General features: G+C 47.9%; 1 protein-coding gene across 4 annotated transcripts in view; it reads right to left on the reverse strand.

The window, feature by feature from the left end:
* PC (pyruvate carboxylase) overlaps positions 1-15,971 on the reverse strand; it is a 101,818-nt gene extending 85,847 nt beyond the window's left edge. The window contains exons 1-3 of one of the 4 annotated variants that reach the window (XM_030331689.1): positions 15,875-15,954; positions 11,712-11,805; positions 11,353-11,389 (exon numbers count right to left, since the gene is read on the reverse strand). The gene's annotated coding sequence lies outside the window, so the exon portion shown is untranslated. Of the gene's footprint in view, positions 1-11,352; positions 11,390-11,711; positions 11,806-14,240; positions 14,329-15,821 lie in introns of those variants that run through there. The other 3 variants (XM_030331686.1, XM_030331688.1, XM_030331687.1) reach the window with 3 other exon arrangements.
* Between the last annotated feature and the right edge of the window lie 6,651 nt (positions 15,972-22,622).

Raw genomic sequence — 22,622 nt, forward strand, 5'->3', positions numbered from 1 at the left:
ATGTAGGTTCTAGGCTTGGTCAAACATACAAGCACTCCTTAGGTATTTCTAGAAACACTTGGGGAGGGAAACTCAGTAAAAGACTTCCTGAAGGTCAAGTGTGAAAAGACCTTGACTAATTGTTATTTAGGGACTAAAGTGACAGGCTGTCCTTGAGACAGACAAAGTCAGAGCTATCTCAGAGTCAAAGGTCAAATATATTAAAGGTTTGCCTCATTCGGCATTCATGTTCATCCCACTTCCTCCATGGTTTTCAGGGAGAAATGAGTTCTTAATCTTATCAAAGATCCCTTTTTTTGTGATGAGTTAACTAGCTGCTTTCAAGATTCTTTGATTATGATATGCCTAGGTGGGCTCTCTTTTGAGTTTTCCTATTTGGAGTTCATTGAGCTTCTTGGGTACACAAATTACTTTTCATCCAATTTGGGAAGTTTTTGGCCATTATTTCTTCAAATATTCATCCTGCTCCTTTCTCTTCAGCCTCTCCTGCTAGAACTCCCATTATGTACATGTTGTTTAAAAGAAACCCACAGGGGCGCCTGGCTACTGGCTTAGTGGGTAGACCATGGGACTCTTGATCTTGGGGTTGTGAGTTCAAGCCCCATGTTGGGCCTAGAACTTACTTTAAAAAGAAACAAAAGAAAGGGGCACCCAGGTGGCTCAGTCGGTTAAGCATGTGAATTCGGCTCGAGTCATGATCTCACCAGTCAGGAGTTCAAGCCCCACATTGGGCTCTGTGCTGACAGTGTGGAGCTTGCTTAGGATTCTTTCCCCATCCCCTCTCTGCCCCTTCCCCACTAGCATTCTATCTCTATCTCAAAATAAAAAAATATACACGTTAAAGAAAAGGAAAAAGAAAAGAAAGGCACAAGCTCAAAGTGGAGTCACTTGCCCCCAGGACAGCAAACCTAGGCTTAATTTTTCAGTTTCAACTTCTCTAGGAGTGGAATCTTTTTTTTTTTTTTAAATTTTTTTTTTTTCCAACGTTTATTTATTTTTAAGACAGAGAGAGACAGAGCATGAACGGGGGAGGGGCAGAGAGAGAGGGAGACACAGAATCAGAAACAGGCTCCAGGCTCTGAGCCATCAGCCCAGAGCCTGACGCGGGGCTCGAACTCCCGGACCGCGAGATCGTGACCTGGCTGAAGTCGGACGCTCAACCGACTGCGCCACCCAGGCGCCCCTCTAGGAGTGGAATCTTAAACCAATTGATCTGGAATTTTCTGGTAAGCACCAAAGACTTAATCGTCACAGGGGCCTTTTTAAGCCCAGAAGAAAATAAGGTAATCCATCTAAAACTGTTGGAGAAGTATATAAAGTACACCAAAGATGGCTGATGGGGCTAAAACAAATTCTGGTCTCTAGCTTAGAGACCCCTCCTCCATGTGCTTCTTTCTTTGTTTGCTGCTCCCATGGAAACCCCCACAGATATGGAGGCTGACAACTATAAATTACCCGCCCCACTTGGCATCTGGCGTTCAGATCTTTGACCACCGGTGTTAAATAAATCTCCAATCCACCAAGATCTTCGAGTGCTAGGTTTTTCCGCCAGCTTTCCAGCCTGGTTCCATAACAGTAAGACCCCCTGCTCCTCCCCCTAAAGGAAAGTGACCTTGTCTGGAACAACCCTTTCTTTTCTTTTGCTAGTAACTCCTTGCCTCCCACTCCTTCCTATAAACACCTTCCTGTAAATACCTGGTACAACTCCTCCCAGCTCCTCTACTTACTACCTGGGATGCTGAATCGTTTAAGAAAGCCAATCAGATCTTCAAATTTACTATGCCTAAATTTCTGTTGTCTAATAATGTTGACAGGCTAGGTGGTGTCCTACAGGCTTCTGAGGCCCTCTGCTCATCTTCCTTCAATTTTGTTTCCTTCTGTTCCTCAGACTGGGTAATTCTCAATTGACCTATCTTCTTCAAGCTCATGGATTCTTTCTTCTGCCTGCTCAATTCTGCTAGTGACTTTTTCATTTCAGTTATTAGATTTTTCAACTCCAGAATTTCTTTTCGGTTTGTTTTTTTTTTTGTAATTTCTATCATCTCCATTTGCTAAGGCACTGTTCTCATACTTTAGTTCTTCAGACATATTTTAACATGGTTGATTTAAACTCTTAAAAAGTATAACACATGAGCTTCCTTAGGGACAATTTTTTTTTTTTTTTAAATCTTGGGAGGAGCTGAGGGGAGGGAGACACAGAATCCAAAGCAGGCTCCAGGCCCTGAGCTGTCAGCACAGAGCCTGACATGGGGCTCAAACTTAAAAACCGTGAGATCATGACCTCAGCTGAAGTCGGACGCCTAATCGACTGAGCCACCCAGGCGCCCCAGGGACAGCTTTTTTAAATGTTTACTTATTTAAAGCACACAAGGGGAAGGGCAGAGAGAAAAAGAGAGACAGAGGATCCAAAGCAGGCTCTGCACAGTCAGTGCAGAACCTGAGGTGAGGCTTGAACTCACAAACTGCCAGATCATGACCTGGGCCAAAGTCAGATGCTACACGAACTGAGCCACCCAGATGCCCCATTTAGGAAGAGTTCCTATCGACAGCTTTTCCTGTGTATGTGCCACTCTTTCTTCCTTGTTTGCATGACTCCTAGCTTCTGTTGAAAATAAGATTTGGTTGCCACAAAAACACGCAGATCAATGGAACAGAACAGAGAACCCAGAAATGGACCCACAAACGTATGGCCAACTAATCTTTGACAAAGCAGGAAAGAATATCCAATGGAATAAAGACAAGTCTCTTCAGCAAACGGTGCTGGGAAAACTGGACAGCAACATGCAGAAAAATGAATCTGGACCACTTTCTTAAACCATACACAAAAATAAACTTTCTTAAACCATACACAAAAATGGATAAAAGACCTAAATGTAAGACAGGAAGCCATCAAAATCCTCAAGGAGAAAGCAGATGAAAACTTCTTTGATCTTGGCCGCAGCAACTTCTTACTCAACACGTCTCCGGAGGCAAGGGAAACAAAAGCAAAAATGAACTACTGGGACCTCATCAAAATAAAAAGCTTCTGCACAGCCAAGGAAACAATCAGCAAAACTAAAAGGCAATCGACAGAACAGGAGAAGATATGTGCTGACGACATATCAGATAAAGGGTTGGTATCCAAAATCTATAAAGAACTTATCAAACTCAACACCCAAAAAAACAAATAATCCAGAGAAGAAATGGGCAAAAGACATGAATAGACACTTCTCCAAAGAAGACATCCAGATGGCCAACTGACACATGGAAAAATGCTCAACATCACTCATCATCAGGGAAAGACAAATCAAAACCACAATGAGATACCACCTCGCACCTGTCAGAATGGCTAACATTAACAACTCAGGCAACAACAGATGTTGGCAAGGATGCAGAGAGAGAGGATCTCTTTTGCACTGCTGGTGGGAATGCAAACTGGTGCAGCCACTCTGGAAAACAGTATGGAGATTCCTCAAAAAATTAAAAATAGAACTACCCCACAACCCAGCAATTACACTACTAGGTTTTTTTCCAAGGGATACAGGTATGCTGTTTCGAAGGGGCACATGCACCCCAATGTTTATAGCAGCACGATCGACAACAGCCAAAGTATGGAAAGAGCCCAAATGTCCATCGATGGATGAATGGATAAAGAAGATGTGGTATGTGTATGTGTGTGTACACACACACACACACACACACACACACAAACATACACAATGGAGTATTACTCGGCAATCAAAAAGAATGAAATCTTGCCATTTGCAACTACATGGATGGAACTGGAGGGTATTATGCTAAGCGAAATTAATCAGTCAGAGGAAGACAAATATATGACTTCACTCATATGAGGACTTTAAGATACAGAACAAATGAAAATAAGGGAAGGGAAACAAAAATAATATAAAAGGGAGGGGGACAAAACAGGGAGGGGGACTCTTAAATATGGAGAACAAACAGAAGATTACTGGAGGGGTTGTGGGAGGGGGGAGGGGCTAAATGGGGCACTAAGGAATCTACTCCTGAAATCATTGTTGCACTATATGCTAACTAACTTGGATGTAAATTAAAAAAAAAAAATTTTTTTTAAAGAAAGAAAAGAAGATTTGGCCATTTCTCTTGACTAAATGTTCCTTCAATTGATGCAAGCCTTTGAGTTCTGAAAAAGATGATTTTTGACACTTTTTGCCAGTTTTTTCATTTCTTTATGGAGGAGCACCTTTTAAGAAAAGTCTTTCTTCCACTATTCCCCAGAATCTATATCTTGTGTGGTATTTAGAAAGAGGCTTTCAGGAGTGCCTGGGTGGTTCAGTCAAGCGTCTGACTCTTGATTTCGGCTCAGGTTCTCACAGTTCGTGGGTTCGAGCCCCATGTCAGGCTCTGTGTTGCCAGAGGGAGCCTACTTGGGATACTCTCTCCCTCTCTCAAAATAAACACAGAAAGAAAGAAACAGAGAGAGAGAAAGAAAGACAGAAAGACAGAAAGACAGACAGAAAGACAGAAAGAAAGAAAAAGAGGTTTTTATCCCCGTCCAAACAATTTTTTGGAGAACAGGGGTAAGAGACAGGAACTCTGATACTTAAACACCATGTCCCTCATTTTGAGCCCTAAATATATTATAAATTATGCCCTTCTCTATTTTTTTTAAGACTGATCATTCAAAATTAAAAGACACAACCAAACAAAAAGTTGTAAACATGTAATTTTGTAGTCCCAGCATCTGGGAAAAAAATATTGGCACAGCATTCCAAAATAACCAAAAAGGAGATGTTACGTGTTCTGCTTTATACCTTTCTCAAGAAAAAGCATCGTGGCTCTTGTTCTGGAATAATAAATTGAGAGCAACAGTTTGATTAGAGTACATGGGCTATTTTTAAAGCTGCACTGTATGACAGTGAACAGACAGCATGTGAGGCAATACTTTTTTGATGTACATTTTGGTGGTTTCCCATTTTATTTCTTTTTTAACATTTTATTTCTCAGTAAGCTCTACACCCAACATGGGGCTCAAACTCACAACGCCAGCATCAAGAGTCACAAGCTCTATGGACTGAGCCAGCCAGACACCTTGGCTTCCCATTTTCTGCTGTAAAACTGCTGATCTGAACTGCCTAGAGTGTACGCTTGCCCTGTCACACTTTAGGTTATATTTCTAGAACTGACATTGCTGTGTCTAATTTTCCCCCGCCATTTAATGCCCTGCCCTGTGTGGGCCACATTTTCCTCTCTCCGAATGAAGACTGTGTCACTCGGTGATGTCACTGCCGTCATTAATAGACTCTCATATGCTGTTTATTACCAGACAGTGCTGCTTCACCACCTGAAGGGGGAACTCAGAGCCAAAGGTAGAGAGAGACTGTATTTCAAACTGCAGAGCAGGAATCTAAGACAGTCCCCCCATTCAAATTTGTTTTTCTTGGAACCCCACAGACCTTCACTCTTACCCATATGGGGCGACATCAGCATCGGCCATTGCAGGAGAGGCGAGGCTGCGTTAATAATTTTCAACCAGGTGCCACTTGCCACCCACATTTCCTGAGGCCACACCCAGTGACTTAAGTCCACCACATCCACGTAACATCTAACACTGAATCTGTAAGAATTTGATAGTGGGGCACCTGGGTGGCTCAGTCGGTTAAGGTCGTGACTCTTGGTTTCGGCTCAGGTCATGATCTCACGGTTCATGAGTTCAAGCCCCACATCGGGCTCTCTGCTGTCAGTGCAGAGCCCACTTTGGATCCTCTATCCGCCCCCCTCTCTGCCCCTCCCCTGTTCTCTCTCTCCCTCTCAAAAATAAATAAACATTAAAACAAATCATTTAAAAGTAAGAATTTGATGGTAACGGCCCCTCCAAAGACATTGCTAGCTCTTCACTGAAAGGTCAGGGAGAAGCAAGAGTTCTCACCATTTCCAGATAGGTGAGCTGAAGGAAAAGGAAAAGGCAGGCATTGGTTTTTGGTGCCAGAATCTCTTGGTAACCAAGCCTGACCAGAAACCACCAGTACTCTTAAGTACCAGACTTCTTTTCTCTTCATTTGAGGTGATGTAAGAACCTGGGGGGGGGGGGGCAAGGGGGGTGATGCCAGACCTAGACTCAGAAGACTAGCACTGCAGGATCAGTGGCCGGATTTTACAGCCACCTGATCAGACAAAGCCTCGGAAGATACACAGAATCTCAATTCCACCTATTTTGTACTTTAATCCCCCCTATTTTGTGCCCACAGTGTGTGAGAAATGAGGCCTTAAATAGGCTAATTGAATCTAGTGGTCCAGTCACAGGTTAAAGGCAGCCTGGGTAGGAGAGTACACAGGTTCCATGGGAAGAAGACTAGGCTAATGTGATGCTTGAATCTGGGGCACATGGGCTGTGAGGCCATCCCCAAATATTTGAGGGCAAAACGGCAACGAACTGGGCTCTGCCTAGCAGTTGGACTCAGAGGCAAAGATCTAGTTTCATCCTGGCCAGGAATCTCTTGAATTTTAAAGAGATGTCATCTGGTTGAAAACGAAACTCCTAAAGTTGCTTAGTTAAGTAATTTACTGTAGTTTGCAATCATAGCATTGTTTCTTGAGGTAAAATTCTTTAATTCCAGCAAGATAAAGCACTAAGAATAAACATGCTAAGGGGCGCCTGGGTGGCTCAGTCAGTTAGGCGTCTGACTTCGGCTAGGTCATGATCTCACAGCTCATGAGTTCGAGCCCCACGCCAGGCTCCGTGCGGAGAGCTCGGAGCCTGGAGCCTGCTTCGGATTCTGTGTTTCCCTCTCTCTCTGCCCCACCCCTGCTTGCTCTCTGTCTCTCAAAACTGAGTAAGCATTAAAAAAATTTTTTAAAAAAAGAATAAACGTGCTAAGACAATAAAAACTATAGTTATCATTTTGTGTTAAGAAATCTGTGTCTATCTGTTCTTTTATATACTTTAATTCCAGGGAATTTAGTCTGTTCAGAATAACAAGGCAGTCTCAAGATTCCAATTAAAATATGCAACTGAGTAATTGGTTTTAAAATCAGATGTGATTTTAGGTAGGAATTTTATTAAGTTTAAAATCAGTATGCCAGATGATAAAGAAGCTCAAAGATGCTCAGCATCATTAGTAACCAAGGAAATTCACAATGAAACCATAAGACACCAACACATCTCTCAGAATGGCTAAAATTCAACAGACTGACCATATCCAACGTTGGTGAGGACGTGGACAGACCGGAACTCTCACATGCTGCTGTTGGAAAAGATGGTGTGGCCACTCTGGAAGAAGGCTGGGTAGTTTAAGTTAAACATACACCTGCCCTATGACCTAGGCACTCACTCCTCTACATAAGCCCGAGACAAAAGGAGATATATGTCCACATTCATTCGTTCACAGCAGTTTCATTCAGAATCACCAAAACCTAGAAACAACTGAAATGCCCAAAGACAGGCGAATGGATAAACAAACGGTGGGGTACCCGCATAACAGAATACTACTCTGAAACAAAAGGGAAAGTACCGATGGATGAGACAACATGGACAGATCTCAGAATAATTATGCGAGTAAAAGAAGCCAGACAAAAAAGGACACATGCTATATGACTCCACTCACATAAAATTCGAAAAAATGCAAACTAATCTACAGTAACAGAAAGCAGTTCAGTGATTACTAGGGATGGGGAGCAGGGTTGTGGGGGGGAGGAATTATCAAGGGGCACGCGGACACTTTTGGAGGTGATGGATATGTTCACTGTCTTAACTGTTACCTTACAGTTATACAAGTGAATACATACGTGAAAACGTACGTATCACAACCGAACATGTGCAATTTATTATGTTAAAAAGACCTCAATAAAGTAAATAGCTTCAAATGGTAAAACATAAAACAGTATAAGGATGTTTAAGAAAAGATAGCAGTTTAATTTATTAGATTTACAGGAATTATTAAAGCATGTTTGTTAAGCAAAACAACTGGAAGTATTAAAACAATTAAAGAAAGTTGAATGTAATTTATAAATTTAATTTACAATTTTCAAACGAGTTAAGGTTGCAAATGGAATCAAGTATTAATCAAAAGGTCCCTACAAACTGATTGTTAAAATTTTCTAGAATCATAAACAGAACAGAAAGATCTGTAGACTACACTTAAAAGCTGAATTGAAAAGACTAGGGGCACATAGGTGGCTCAGTTCGTTAAGAGTCTGACTTCAGCTCAGGTCATGATCTTGTGGTTCATGAGTTCAAGCCCCATATCAAGCTCTGTGCTGACAGCTCAGAGCCTGGAGCCTGCTTTGGATTCTGTGTCTCCCTCTCTCTCTGTCCATCCTCCACTCATGCTGTCTGTCAAAAATTAACATTAAAAAAAAATTTTTTTTAAGTTAAAAGAAAAGGAAAAGACTAGCTCTTAGGATGCCTGACTGGCTGGGGTCACGGGTTTAAGACCCACACTGGGTGCACAGATTACTTAAATAAATATATAAACATTAAAAATAAATAAGTAAATAAATTTTAAAATAACAAAACACTAGCGCTCACAGGAAGAAGCTGTTTTGAGTTTGTAACTTTGACAAATTGAAAATCAATTTTTTTTAATGTTTTTACTTATTTTTTTGAAGGAGAGAGAGAGAGAGAGCATGAGCGGGGTTGGAGCAGAGAGAGAGGGAGATATAGAATTTGAAGCAGGCTCCAGGCTCTAAGCTGTCAGCACAGAGCCCGATGCGGGGCTCGAGCTCACGAACTGTGAGATCATGACCTGAGCCGAAGTCAGATGCTCAACCGGCAGAGCAACCCAGGCGCCCCCAATTTTTTTTCAACCAAAATAACTTCCAAATAATCTTTGCATTACACAAAAGCCCAGGGGTAGGGAAGGGATGTGGCATCAGAAGCCACACCCAGGCATTCCAGTCACCTGAAACTCACCAAGTCACTTAGTCTCTCTGAACTTCAGTTTCCTCATCCGTAAGAGAGGAATCCAGAAAAAACACTTATGATTAATGATTTCATATTAATAAAACAGCACTCGGAGAAGCATACAGTGATGTGCAAATACAACAGATAAGCATCATGACATCACTCCGTGAGTAACTGCGCCTTTCCTAGACCCTGGCGGACCAGTGACCGACGTGGGAAAGGTGACACACATATCCTCAGAGACTAACATGACTCAGCACAGCCAGATCACGGAATTTTCCCTAAGGCCTCAGCCAGGGATGGAGGTCTTTTGGGAGGGGAGCTGCCACATGTGGAATGTGGCCCCACTGCACGCACAACTGGTGGAAATGTACTTGGAGCCTTCTTGGATACACGACCCACCCTTTCTCTGACCTGCAGGCCGATCAGGATAAGGAGCTAAGTGACACAGCAATTAGGGGGTGCTAGGGTGGCTTCAGTTACACCTCTGGCATACTGCTTAAAAAAACAAAAACAAAAAAACTGCATCCCTCTCCCTCCAGGATCACCAAGGAGACAGCAAAGGAGGAGGGCAGTGAGGCAACCTTCCATGGCAGCCTTCGTTCCCATAACTAAGCAAAACTCCGGGCAATCAGCAGGGACTTACAGATGAAGTGCCAGACAAGCCTTAACAAATTAGATGACCTGGTACGAGGCAGCCCTTCTTGGCAATAATTTTCCCTTGCTACTGACAGATTTGGGGGAAGACATACAAGAAAAGAGGATACTCTTTATCAAGGAGGGGTAAGGTCAGAATCTTGGATTCTGCTGATCAGCCTTCTCTGGGCCCCAATTTCTCAGCTCCCTAAGACAGGTGGTTTGGGGCCCTCACCCAGCTCTCCCACTTCTCCTTACAGGGATGCAAGTAAGAGCAAGAACATGCAACTCTATCAACCAAGAGGAAGATGAGGGCAAGCAGAGAGAACAGGGCAGGGAAACCGGGTGGAGGGCAGAGTCTATCAAAAGTCCAGAGCCCTTTTCACTACATACCCATCGCCTTTACTCCCATGACTTTCATGTGATGAGAAGGTGTTGTTGTTGTTGTTGTTTTTAAGTACACTCCATGCCCAATGTGGGTTTGAACGCATGACCTTGAGATCAAGAGTCACATGCTCTACAGACTGAGCCAAACAGGCGCCCCCACTCCACCCACTTTTCAAATTTTTTTTTTCAACGTTTTTATTTATTTTTGGGACAGAGAGAGACAGAGCATGAACGGGGGAGGGGCAGAGAGAGAGGGAGACACAGAATCGGAAACAGGCTCCAGGCTCCGAGCCATCAGCCCAGAGCCTGACGCGGGGCTCGAACTCACGGACCGCGAGATCGTGACCTGGCTGAAGTCGGACGCTTAACCGACTGCACCACCCAGGCGCCCCTCCACCCACTTTTCAAAGCAAACACAATCCTAGAGTGGAAATGGCCACATCCAGTCCAAGACTTAGGACAAGAGAGGATTGTGGGAACATCTCAGAAAGCAGAACATTTCCCGGGTCATGAAGTGTTATCTGAGAAAAGTCCCTACACAATGGGTGGAAACCCAAGAAAAATCCCTACACAAAGGAATCTGCACTCTGAGCACAGAACATGAGCTCTGGGGAAGGCTGTCCCTCAGCCACAAAGTCCCCAGGGCCACTGACTATGAAATGAGGATAGCAACTGGCCTACCTATGGATATAGGGAAGAGCAGCGTCATCAGTGTCTGAAATACAGGGAGAAGGCAAGACAGGCGAGGATCGCGCCTGGCTGGGACGTTCATGTGGTCTAGCAGCGGGACATAGGACTGGATTATTAGGTGGATTGCGGCCTAGAGGGCCTTGGCTTTAGGCCGAGGAGATGCACCCAGATCAGTGCATCAAGGGAAACCTGTGTGGGAGAAACAGTCGGTTCCACAGGGCAGTGCTGCCTGAGCACTAGGTGGGAGAAGGTCCGCCTTCATTCACCCCTTCGCCCCTTCATCATTGCGACTCCCCAGGAATGGGTGTCGTTGCCTGGAAACACACGTCAAGCATTTTTACAGCCAGCTGACAGAGTCACCTTCTGTGCCCAGCTCCACGCTTCCCTGAGTCCCCCACTGCCCAGCTGCCTGTTGTACCATTGACTCAGGGGGTCTTCTCCGAGGCTGTGTGCCCTAGACGTGCTTCTTGCGGTCCTGAGAAGCCTCACCACCTTCCCCTTGACCAGCTTCCCAAGCGACACCCTTCCAGAAGTAAGGCCTCCTGCCAAGGCTGCCGGCTACCAACTGGGGCCAGCGGGCGGCCAGATGTCACTTTCCTGTGTTACTTGAGAGAGAGAGATCAAGAACAGACAAGGACTGCTTATATTTTCCAAAACTTAGAGCTTGGCCTTTTTTATTTATTGAACTTGACAAGCGACATGCTGGGACTACTAAAATCTACACCTGCTCCTGAAGAAGACCCGCGCACATCCCACCGGCCTGGCTTCAGGCACGGACTTACCCTCAGTGTTCTGTCAGCTCTCAGTGGCAGCTGCTATCTAAAGTAAAAGAAAAAAGAAGTGTTATCCTCCTTTCTCCAGGCACCCCCCAGAGACCCTAGGGGTGGCAAGAACATAGACTTGTAACCCAGAGAACTGCTGCTTCGCTTCCATCCCAGGCGGCCGGGGTTGGGGAGTGGAGGGGAACCAGACAGCACAGGGCTGACAGCACCCTGGCTCTCATCCAACTGTCTGGGCCCCACCTTGGCTGCTTGGCCGCTTGGCCACCCGTTCCCATAACCACTCAAAGCCTGTTTCCTCATCTGTGAAATGGGAATAATAACATCCAGCTCACAGGGTTTCCCAAGGAGGGAACACGCACCAAAGCACTGGCACCAAGCCTGTACAAAGGACGCTCTCAGACATCAGCCAACGTGCTGAGTAAGAAGCATTTAAGTAAAACCCTTTTCTGGCACCTGCAACACAAGAATAAGAAGTTCTAGAAACTTTTGTTGTATCTGACATGATTCCTCTTCCTGCCCCCCTCCATCCAGCCCCAGGCCCACTTTCTCCGCAGAGCTGTCTCGAATCCTTCAGGAGCTACCTACCTCCCCTTTGGATTCTCTGAGCCTGGTTCCTATCTCACTAAGCAACCTGACACTAATTAAGAACTGACCTGAGAGCTGATAGGTCTGCTATTTCCCTATTTCCTCAGACCTTTTCTTGCAGAGATAACACATCCACACACGAGAGCACACCCCCCTGTTTAGGCCCACGGAAGCCCACCGCTTTCAGAGTTTACAGACCACTTGTTTTTGGAAGGCCACACCTGGCAGTCAGCTGTAGCCACCGGTCAGTAAAGAGCAAAATGGAGACACAGGCCGCAAGCGATCAAATGGACTGAATCCATGTTCTAAGGAGCTCAGTTGCCCTGATAGATTATGTCAAGGCTAAAAATGAATGTTTGGGGCATTCAAATCAATAAAATATTTATCGAGCACATACCTTACATGAGGCAGCCTGCCAGAAGGCACAGGCTCTGTTCCCAAAAGGCCAAGAAGCAAGTTGTTGAGGGCTAGCTCACAGAGGATGAAAAGAGGAGAACACGCGAGGGGGAGCCAACTGGGGACTCTGAGCCTGGCAGCCTGGGGCAGACCTGCAAATGAGGACCTAACAGTACCCTTGCTGTCGGGTTGCTATGATGACCAAATGCCATAATACATGTGGGGGGCTAGTAGGTCCCCTGCCACCATACAGTAAGATCTCAATAAAGCTTGGCTTTTGTGATTAATAACAAGAAGTCATTTATCATCGTTATTATGAAAAGAGACAGCCCACATCCAACTGAATAGATTTAGGAGTATATTGGGAATAATGCAGGAAAGCCTGAGTCTTGAAGAATAATTTCATTTTGACAGGACAAGGTAAGAGGCAAAACCCTGCAGGAAACGTCACCAAGGAACAAGAGTGGAGGAAGGACAATAGGACACAAGTCTGGGATGACGGCAAGCAGTCTCGGATGAGGGCTGAGGCAGAAGACGGTACCTTTGGTGTCAAACGGAAGAAAAAGGCCAATAGATGGGATCACATCTTTGTATTCAGTAGGTGAGAGGAAATGGTTCTTTTCGTCATGTCCCAAAGTCCGCTGTCATGCCCGACTCCTTTGGCAGTTTGGCAACGTCCCCACAACTGAGACTACAGGCAGCGGGGGCAAAGGGACCAAGGGATGGTCAGCCGGGCCCAGGTGAGGTTTCAGAGTATGCAGGCAAAATGGCCCACTTCTGCAAAAGATGTCTCTGGTGAGAAACTAGCCGCCAAGCAGGCACTCTCTCTGCAGAAAAGGGGTAGGGGCCCCTTCGGAAGAGGGTCAGATGCTGTTAGGAGGCAGCCAAAGAGAAGGCCCACACTAATCCTCGAGGAAAATGTTTACTTGGGTGAGGCATCCAACTTACGCGGGAGAGTGCGAGCCACAGATCTGCGCGGTCTGGGGCCTGCCAGGCCTTCCTCCCAGATTCACTGCCCAACGACAATCATCCTTGCGGCTCCCAAACGTGACTCTTTCCTGGCTGCCCAACTTCCACCCTTCCTTCCTCACTGGTTTCCAATTTGAGCCATTTCCAGTAATTCACCTGAAACATGTGTCAACAGCACTGACAGGGTACAGGGCAGAAGGACACAGAGAACTGCAACTTGGAATGACCCTGGTCTGAGGTCCACCCTGCTAACGTCTCAGGACCGCTATAAGCAGTGTCGGGAGGGCTGGCCCCTAGCACAGTACCCGGGGTACTGGAGTGCCAGCAGTGAGACAAGGAAAAAACTAGGAGCAGGACAAAAAAAGGGGAGGGGGAGGGGAGTGGGGCAAGCAGCCTGTATTGCTACATCAAAGGCAGCAGGAGTGCAAGAGGCTATAGCCACCGGGGCAAACCTCCCTGAAGGGTGATCTTGGAGGTGAGAACTGGCACAGATAGGGTCCATCAAGCTGGAGCAGGCTTCGGGAGAGAGAACTAGAAATAAGGCACAGAGGGGACTTTGGGACAAATTGTGGAAATTCTGGCCAGCAACCTAATTCAATTCAACAAACAGATATTGAGCAACTATTTTGAACAAAGCCCCTTCCAACAGGGCAGGGCAGCCACTGAGAAACACAGGATGCTTGCCCACAAGATGCTCCCTGGAACACAGACACAACCTGTAGCTCGGGCCGGCTGCTGGGCCTGGGAGCCCTACCCAGCACCTTTGGAACCAATCTCCCTTCTGACTTTTCTGCACCTTAGCCAGTGCCCTCACCTTCTTACATCTCTTGGAGAGGCCTCTTCTGAGTGACCGACCAAATTTCTACTCAACTGGGAAGTGCTATTCCCCCCACATTCTTCAGCCTTTCTCTTGCAAGTTCTAATTGCTGAAAACTCACCTCTCCTCCATAACAAAACCTGGACGGCTCAAATCCAATCACTGCTTCTTCACTGCCGGCTCCAGTGGAATTGAAGGAGGCTCATGACTCACCTCCTCCTATAAAGCCTTCCCCAGTCCAGCCCCAGCCAGCCCATTTCTCCTCTCCCTGGCCTTAGTGTGCGGTTTGCCCTGATTTGTGGGCCTTTACTGAACTTCCTCTTGCACATCCCCCTAGGGGCCATATCTCACCCACACCAGGCTCTCTACAAACATCTGTTGCAATGCTGACCCGCTGCTTAGATGGTTTCTTTTTCTTTCCCCAGTTTGCAACAGTCCTACGGCAAGGATTAACCTCATCCCCTAAATCTTCCTTCAGTGTTCATTCTAGGGCTCCCAGCATGGGAGCTGAGCAAAAGAATGCGATGGAGAGCTCCATGGAGAGCTTGAGAGAGTTAGGATGAAGAAAGGGCAGACAAAAGCTGCCCCTGAGAGTAACTAGAAATGCTGAGCACATCCACCCCACCCTAAGTGTTTGCATCCTAGGCAGGGGAAGGGTGGCAGGGCTGCAAAGCAAAGACTTCTTGGTAAAGACTCTAGCGGCTCTCCTCGTGATCTGGCATTAAATACCGGCACTTCTTGGGGCCTCAGTTTTCTCGGCTGCAGAATGGGGACAATGAACCCTGGCCTGCTTACCACACACCATGAACAATCCGATTTTTAAGACTTTCAAAGCTGGGAACCTAGGGACTTGGCCTAACCCCCGCATTCGTGAGATGAGGAAAGAGTTCGCCAGAGGTGAAACAACTCTCTCAAAAGTACACAAAGCAAGTCCCACTGAAAAGAACCTGTATGGCAGGTCCTCAAAGCCAGGGCTCCGGATTCCAAGCCCGGGAGGGCACTTCCCGGACCTCCTGCTGCTCCTCACCGCCCCCGGCAGGCTGGCGTACTTTGTAAACTGCAGAAAGCTGTAGAATAACGGGCTGAGGCCAGCCCCACCTCCTCCTCGCTGAGCAGCCTCGGGCGAATTACCGCTTCACATCTGAAACTAAGTGGAACCCAGAATGCCCGACACGGTTATCAGGAGACTCCCTACAGGAGGCGGAGCGCAGGCACCTGGGACACGGAAAGCCCCCGCCTCGCAAGCCTCGGCTTTCTTCAGAACTGAACTTCCAGTATGCTGGGGAAAACTTGGCCTCCGGATCCTGCCGGACTGGGGCTCGAACCCTCAGGGACCTCGCGGGAGGCGTTTGGAACTGCGTGCGTCAGTTTCTACATCTGCAAAATGGGCCCGAGGACCAGAACGAGGGCCCCGGCGGCCGCCAGGGACGCGGGGCGGGGGAGGCCTGGCTGCTCCCGCGCCGACGAAGACTGGAGGGGAGGCGGCACGGGGTCCGGAAGAAGAGTCCCGGGAGCGAGCGCGCGGGCGGGGGCGGACCCACGCCAGCCGTGCCCGCTGGAGGGGGAGGGGAGGGGCGGCGCACGTCGCGTCGCGCAAAGCCCGCCGCCGTCTCCTCCAGCCGTCACTAGTGGAGCTCGCACCGCCTTGGCGCGCACGACCCTTACATAAGCGTCCCCCGCGGCGGCGCTGGCGCACGCCCACCTGGTCCGACCCGCCGCGAGCAGAGGAAGGTGCGCAGCGCTGCCGGCACTCACCTCCTCGCCTCCGCCGCAAGTCGTCGCCACCGTCTCTACCGCCGCTGCCTCCACTGACAGGGAACAGCTGCGGTCTCCGCGCAACCGAACTTGCTGCAGTCCTGGCCCCGCCTTACAGACTTCTTATTGGCTCAGGCAGCCCAACCCCTCCTGTTATTGGACAAGACTTCCCGTCACTCACCGCTCCCGGCTCAGGACTCCTCCCTACCCTCCGCCTACCCGTCACGTTTAAGCCTTGGCGCCCCACGTCAGCCCCGCCCCTCGCGTCGCTTGCGGGTCCCTGGATTGGTGAGGAAGCTGGGAGAGCCCGCCCCTGGCGCACTGCCTCCTACTCCCTTGTCTTTAGAGCCCCACGTGAGCCCCACGGCCGGGGCCTCCGCCCGCAATAGGCGGAAGTAACGGGGCTCCGGCACGCTGTGATTGGCTGTCGGCGGGGGTGGGGACGTGCGATTCATTCACCCGAGTAGCACGTGTCTCCCAAAGCCGCAAGCATAACAGATCGCACCGGGACTCCGGGATCCAGGCTAGACACAGATACACGCGGGCGGGTGGGGAAGAGGGCGGAGGAAAAGTGTTTGCAAAGGGCAGGAAGAAGGAGATGGCAGTTGTGCCACACGAGTGTGAATGATTGTGTCCCTTAGCTGCGGGGGGTGGGGGGGAGGCGGGTGATGGGCAGGAGTCCGTCGCCGTCGCTGTGTGACCTTGGACAAGCAACCTCACCACTGTGAGCCTCAGTTTTTTAATCTGCAAACCGAGGCCCCTTAGGACCTAGAAGGTTTAGAGGTCTCGGTTAAACAGCTTCGTAAACTGGGCTCTGTGCCAACCAGCGGATATGGGAGTGACCAAAATTAACAAAAAGGTCTGCTTTACAGTGAGGGAAAAGACAGACGATAAAAAATAAAATACAGGGTACATCAGATGGTAATCAGGCCATGGAGGAAAAATAACCTGCTTCCAGACAGTTGGGAGAATCAAGGACAATGAGAACTTCATCTTGTTAACTAGAAGTTGCTTATTGAGCATCGAGAGATAACTACAACTTCATTCTCTTCTCTGACTGTTGTATCTGTTAGGTTTGTCTCTTCAACTTTCTTGTCCTTCCTTCCACCTGTGTGGCTGAACTTCAACACGGGTCAGTCCAACACAGTGGTTTTAGTAGCAGAACAAGGATTAAAATCCCAGTTATCCAGATTCACATATTCATTCAATTAACAATTCATTTGATTGTACACCTACTATCGGCCTAGTGCTATGCCAGGAAAAAGTGGTTGGACTTTAGATAGACACTGAGTCCCTATTACTCTTCTAGTATGCCTACCTTGTGATTTCAACATTTTCTGCCTGTATCTTACCTCCCCTGCTGTGTACGTGTAAGATACTGCTCCCTGTATCCCTCAGGAAAGGCAAGGCCCTGCTCTAGAGCTGGCTATGCTAAAGGCACTGTGATGCATCAGGTCAGTGCTGGCTGGTCCTTGTGACCCTGTGGGTCTGGAGCAAAGGGTGAGTGGTTCCAACCAGGTTCAGGTGATTACCTTGTCAATACAACCAGGTAGCAATCTGAACAAAAAAACTGACAACTAGAAAATGGACTGCTGTGAGGAGCGTCTGGGTGACTCAGTGGGTAAGCATCCAACTTTGGCTCAGGTCATGATCTCACGGTTCATGGATTCAGGCCCCGAGTCGGGCTCTGCACTTACAGCTTAGGGCCTGGGGCCTGCTTGCTCTCTCTCTCTCTCAAATAAATAAATAAACATTTAAAAAAAAAAAAAAAAGTAGGAGAAAGAAAGAAAATGGACTGCTGTGAACAAAAAAAGCATGGGTTTTGAAAAGTTAGCTCAAGCATGTAAATTATCTAGCTGGGGCACCTGGCTAGCTCAGTCAGAATTATTGATCTCAAGGTTGTGAGTTCAAGCCCTATGTTGGGCTGTTGGGCGTGGAGCCAACCTAAAAAATAATAATAGGGGCACCTGGGTGGCTCAGTTGGTTAAGCAGCCGACTTTGGCTTAGGTTATGATCCCGCAGTTCATAGGTTCGAGCCCCACATCAGGCTCTGTGCTGACAGCTCAGAGCCTGGAGCCTGCTTCTTACCTGTGTCTCCCTCTCTCTCTGCCCCTCCCCCATTCATGCTGTGTCTCTGTCTCTCGAAAATGAATAAATGTTAAAAAAAAAAATCAGTAATAATAAATAAGTTATCTAGTTCAGGGCACCCAGGTGGCTCAGTCTGTTAAGTGGCTGACTTCGGCTCAGGTCATGATCTCACAGTTTGTGAGTTGGAGCCCAGCATCAGTCTCTGTGCTGACAGCTCAGAGCCTGGAGCCTGCTTCAGATTCTGTGTCCCCCTCTCTCTCTGCTCCTCCCCTGCTCACACACTCTCTCTCACTCCTTCAAAAATAAATAAGCATTTAAAAAAAATTATCTAGTTCAAGTGAGATTAGGAAACAAGACACCTCTCCAGACTTGGTCCTACCATGAGATTGAGTTCCCAGGACAGCAAAGTTGGAAGGGTTATTTCCATCCCAGATAGAGAAAACTGCCCAGGCAAAAGCCTGGGTGGAGAGCCTCATGTGGCTAGAAAAACCATTTCTCTGTGGGGGCTTCTGTAACACTAGCAATGGAATCTCCTTAGGACAGGGTGCTTGCCTGTGGGAAGCAGATTCTTGAGCCCCACTGCACGGTTCTTAATGCATATTAGTCACCAACTCAGGGGACTTAGAATGACCACAGAATACTTGGGCACATTTCTGGGGAATGGGATGCCTGCATTGCACTGCTAGTTTAAGAAGCTCCCCAGGAGGCCCTGAGTGCCTCAGTCGGTTAAGCTTCCGACTACGGCTCAGGTCATGATCTCACAGTTTGTGAGTTTGAGTCCCAGGTGGGACTCTGTGCTGATGGTGCAGAGCCTGCTTGAGATTCTCTCTCTCTCTCTCTCTCTCTCTCTCTCTCTCTCTGCCCTTTCCATGTTCTCTCTCTCAAAATAAATAAATAAATTAAATAAGTAAACTTAAAAAAAAAAAGAAAAGAAAAGCTCTCCAAATGGTTCTCATGAGGGTTAGTGTTGAGACCACTAAGAGACCAAGAGAAGTTACTCTCGTGGCTTCCTGATAAGAACCCCCTGGCGTTCTTTAAACACAAAACAGATTCCTGGTCCCCTGGCCCCTGAGACTTCTGATTTGGTAAGGATTCAGTAAATCTGGTGATGGGACCCAAGAATCTTTTTATCTGTCTATCTGTCTATCTATCTATCTATCTATCTATCTATCTTCTATCTCTCTATCATAAGCCCCAACTGGTTTTTGAAGCCATAGGAAGCTTAGGAAACTTTGCTGAGTTCCTAGGTGGCTGCAGGGGAAGGTGATACAGATAGGCTGAGATCAGCCTGGGAGGGCCAGTGGGGAGGCTAGCTCTGGTGTGTAGGGCTCAGGCAGTACAGCTCTGTCGGGAGGGAGTGGTCCAGGGACAGCTGCAGAGCAGCTCATGGGCTCTGGTAACCTAGGATTATGTCTGTCTTATTGCCTCTTAGTATCAATCGCTTTCTGGAAAGTTCTTGGTTTTGTTTGTCTTCTGTACTCCCATCCCCTTCTAACATGTGAATGTTACCACTACAAGAGTTGAGTCTGACACAGAGTAGATGCTTAATAAATAGTCAGCAAATGAAGGAATGGGAGTCATCAGCCCACACTTAGTGGTTAAAACCATGGGAGGGAATAAGGCTTCCCCCCAGCCCGAGTGGAGTCCACCAATAGAGAGGGGAGTCCAGAGGGCACCACATTTAAGGGGAAGGGGAGAGTTAAAGAGGGGGAGGACACGGACTGGCAGGAGGTGCAAATTCTGAGGAGGGAGGCATCTACAGTGCCCCAGACCAGGAGGGAGGATGGGGCGTCCGGAGACAATGAGACACATTCACTCTGCAGCCATTTCAGCGGCACTCAATAGAAAAAGGAGCCACTTGGGGCGCCTGAGTGGCTCAGTCAGTTAAGAGTCCGACTTCGGCTCAGGTCATGATCTCACGGCTCACAAGTTCAAGCCCCACATCAGATTCTGTGCTGACAGCTCAGACCTGGAGCCTGCCTCAGAGTCTGTGTCTTCCCCTCTCTCTGCCCCTCCCCCCGTCACACTCTGTGTGTGTGTGTGTGTGTGTGTGTGTCTCAAAAATAAAATAAATTTAAAAAGAAAAGAAACAAAGAAAAAGGAACTACTTTCCCCACCCCTACCCTTCTCCTAGACCAGAGGGGGATATACCTCAAAGCATTTGATTTCAAAGCAGTGTGGTGCTGTGCTAGAGATTGTGGCCAGAGTGCTATAGGAGTTCGAAGAGGGGGTCTCTTACCCCATGAGAGGGGCATGGAGGGCTTCCTGGAGGGGGTAATGCCTTCACTAAGTTGATATATAAATAGAGAGAAATAAAGTCGGAAGCTTATTGGGTGAATATATTGGTTCAAGGGATCTCATACATGACCCAAACAAAGGCAGGGAGGCATGACAGGGTCACTGGAGGGGAGGCATGACAGGGTCACTAAGTTGATATATAAATAGAGAGAAATAAAGTCGGAAGCTTATTGGGTGAATATATTGGTTCAAGGGATCTCATACATGACCCAAACAAAGGCAGGGAGGCATGACAGGGTCACTGGAGGGGGTTAATGGGGACAGCCCACCAGCAAGTTCAGGAAGCACAGCCTGAGAGGGGGCTGTGGGGGAGACAGAGAGCAGTTAGGACTGGGGAGGCTTGGGTAAGCGGAAGCACCCAGGTGATTAGGGACTCCCAGACAAAGCCGTGGACCTCTCAGACTGGAGCAGCCGCCATGAACCCACCCCTCCCTGTTGACAGTTCAGAAGGCTGGCTTTGCCCTGAGGACCTCACAAGGACAACTAGACATCCCAGATCTCTGTCCTGGGAGACAGAAGAAAGTCACTTAAAACAAAAAAAAAAGGAACCAAATTCTGGCAGCCGAAGCCTCAGATAGTTCGCTGCTGGCGAGACCTGAGGGTTAAACCCTTCGTGATGGAAAATGAAGGCAAGAAGAATGGACAAACCAGTCTTTTTCCACAGGCTGGAGTTGTGTCTTTTATTCTAACTAGCACAGAAGGTGCTGGAAGTGATTCAAGATAGGTTTTCCTCCCCTCAGGTCCTCCAAGGGTCCAGGCTGTTGTAGCCAGGCTCTTGGGGGAAACTCCCATACACAAACACCGTGAACCCATGATGTGCCTTGTGACAATGCAGAAAAGGTGCCCCTTTGGCAGTAACCTGGCCGCTGAGGCCCTTCTTAAGGGCAGCAGCAGGGTCATACCAGCGTGTGACGGATTGGATTGCAGTCCCAGCTCACCAAGCGTGCTTGTGCAGTGTGGAAACTGTACAACTGTGTGAGGCTGCCCTGTACCTTTGCCACGGCCACCCAAATACACTTTGGGGGTTGGAGGAGCCTGAATCCCAATGCTTCCCCAACTGTGGTCTCCAAGCTCAGTTGACCCCATAGACCTCCTACCCCCAGGCATTCACACTGTCTTTTTTCAGCCTTCTCCTATGCTGGTCATTCAGTCCACTGGGCTTATGGAGCCCACGCCATCATGGGACCTCTACAAGACAGTCAGACCTTCCACCTGCCAAGGTGGGCCGTGGTCTAGCAAATCACAGCCCCTGTATCTCAGGTCCATGCCAACGCTGCGGCTCCCTGGCTGAGGCAAAGGAGGGTAAAATCCTCCTCAACCCCACTCAGCCATAACCCGTCTTGTTCTCCCACTGAGACCCAGAGAAAGGAAATGACCTCTCTGGATCAGATGGCTAGTCAGGGTCAGAGTCAGGATTGACTGGATCTCCAGACCCCTGATTCCCCGGCTGTGGTATTTTTGCTCCAAAGGCTGCCTTGGGGGAAAAGAGAAGCCAAGAATGTGCGGAATGCAGATTTCAAAGGGAAGGCTTTGATCTGAAATTTGAGTCCTAAAATCACAGTCCTCAGAGGCAGAAGAGCCTTGAGCAATTATGTTTCCAAGAGTTCCCACAAGCTATAGACCACCTGGGGCACGATTGTACAGATAGCTTCTCCTGTCCTTGCTGGGGACAGGAGGCAAGGGGGGCTTGTGATAGGGACCAGCAACCGGTGTTTTTAACAAGGGAAGTTTGGGACACCCCAGCTGGACCCACTCATTTTACAGATGACGAAATAGGCTCACAGGGGAGAAGGGATGGGCTTACCATCAGTAGTCATCAGGTCCTGCATATTTGAAAAACTTCAAGGGCACCTGTATTACCAGCTCCGAGCCCCTACTCTGTGTAACCTGGAAATAATCCGTCCCGGATTCCTTGGCCCTACCTATAGGAAGCCCTAAGCGCACCACCTGGCACAGAACAGGTGTGATCAGAATGTGGAAGCATTAATAATAAATAGCATTATTGTAATTTATCATTCCCTTTGTTTGATTTCTCCAAGCGGTAACGTGGCCAAAGTCTAGCACTGAACCCGATAGCCTGGCATTCTAACTTCTTGTGGGGAAATGAAAACCAAAACAGTGGACACACCTGGTGCCATTATTCTGAAGTAAAGGAACTAGTTTCCCCAAAATGTACTGTATTATAAGAGCTGCTCAGACAAAGAGATACGTTACCTCTTCACCTCACTTCTGGTGGGCATCATATTTTTAAGGAAAATTCTAGGGGCATTAACCATTCCGCTCATAGTTCTGTCTGATCATCGTGCAGGGTGCGTGAAGACCCAGGCTCGACCTGCAAAGGGTGGCCACACATTTGCTGAGG

This window comes from Lynx canadensis, chromosome D1 (assembly GCF_007474595.2).
Source record: "Lynx canadensis isolate LIC74 chromosome D1, mLynCan4.pri.v2, whole genome shotgun sequence".
Lineage (NCBI taxonomy): Eukaryota > Metazoa > Chordata > Mammalia > Carnivora > Felidae > Lynx > Lynx canadensis.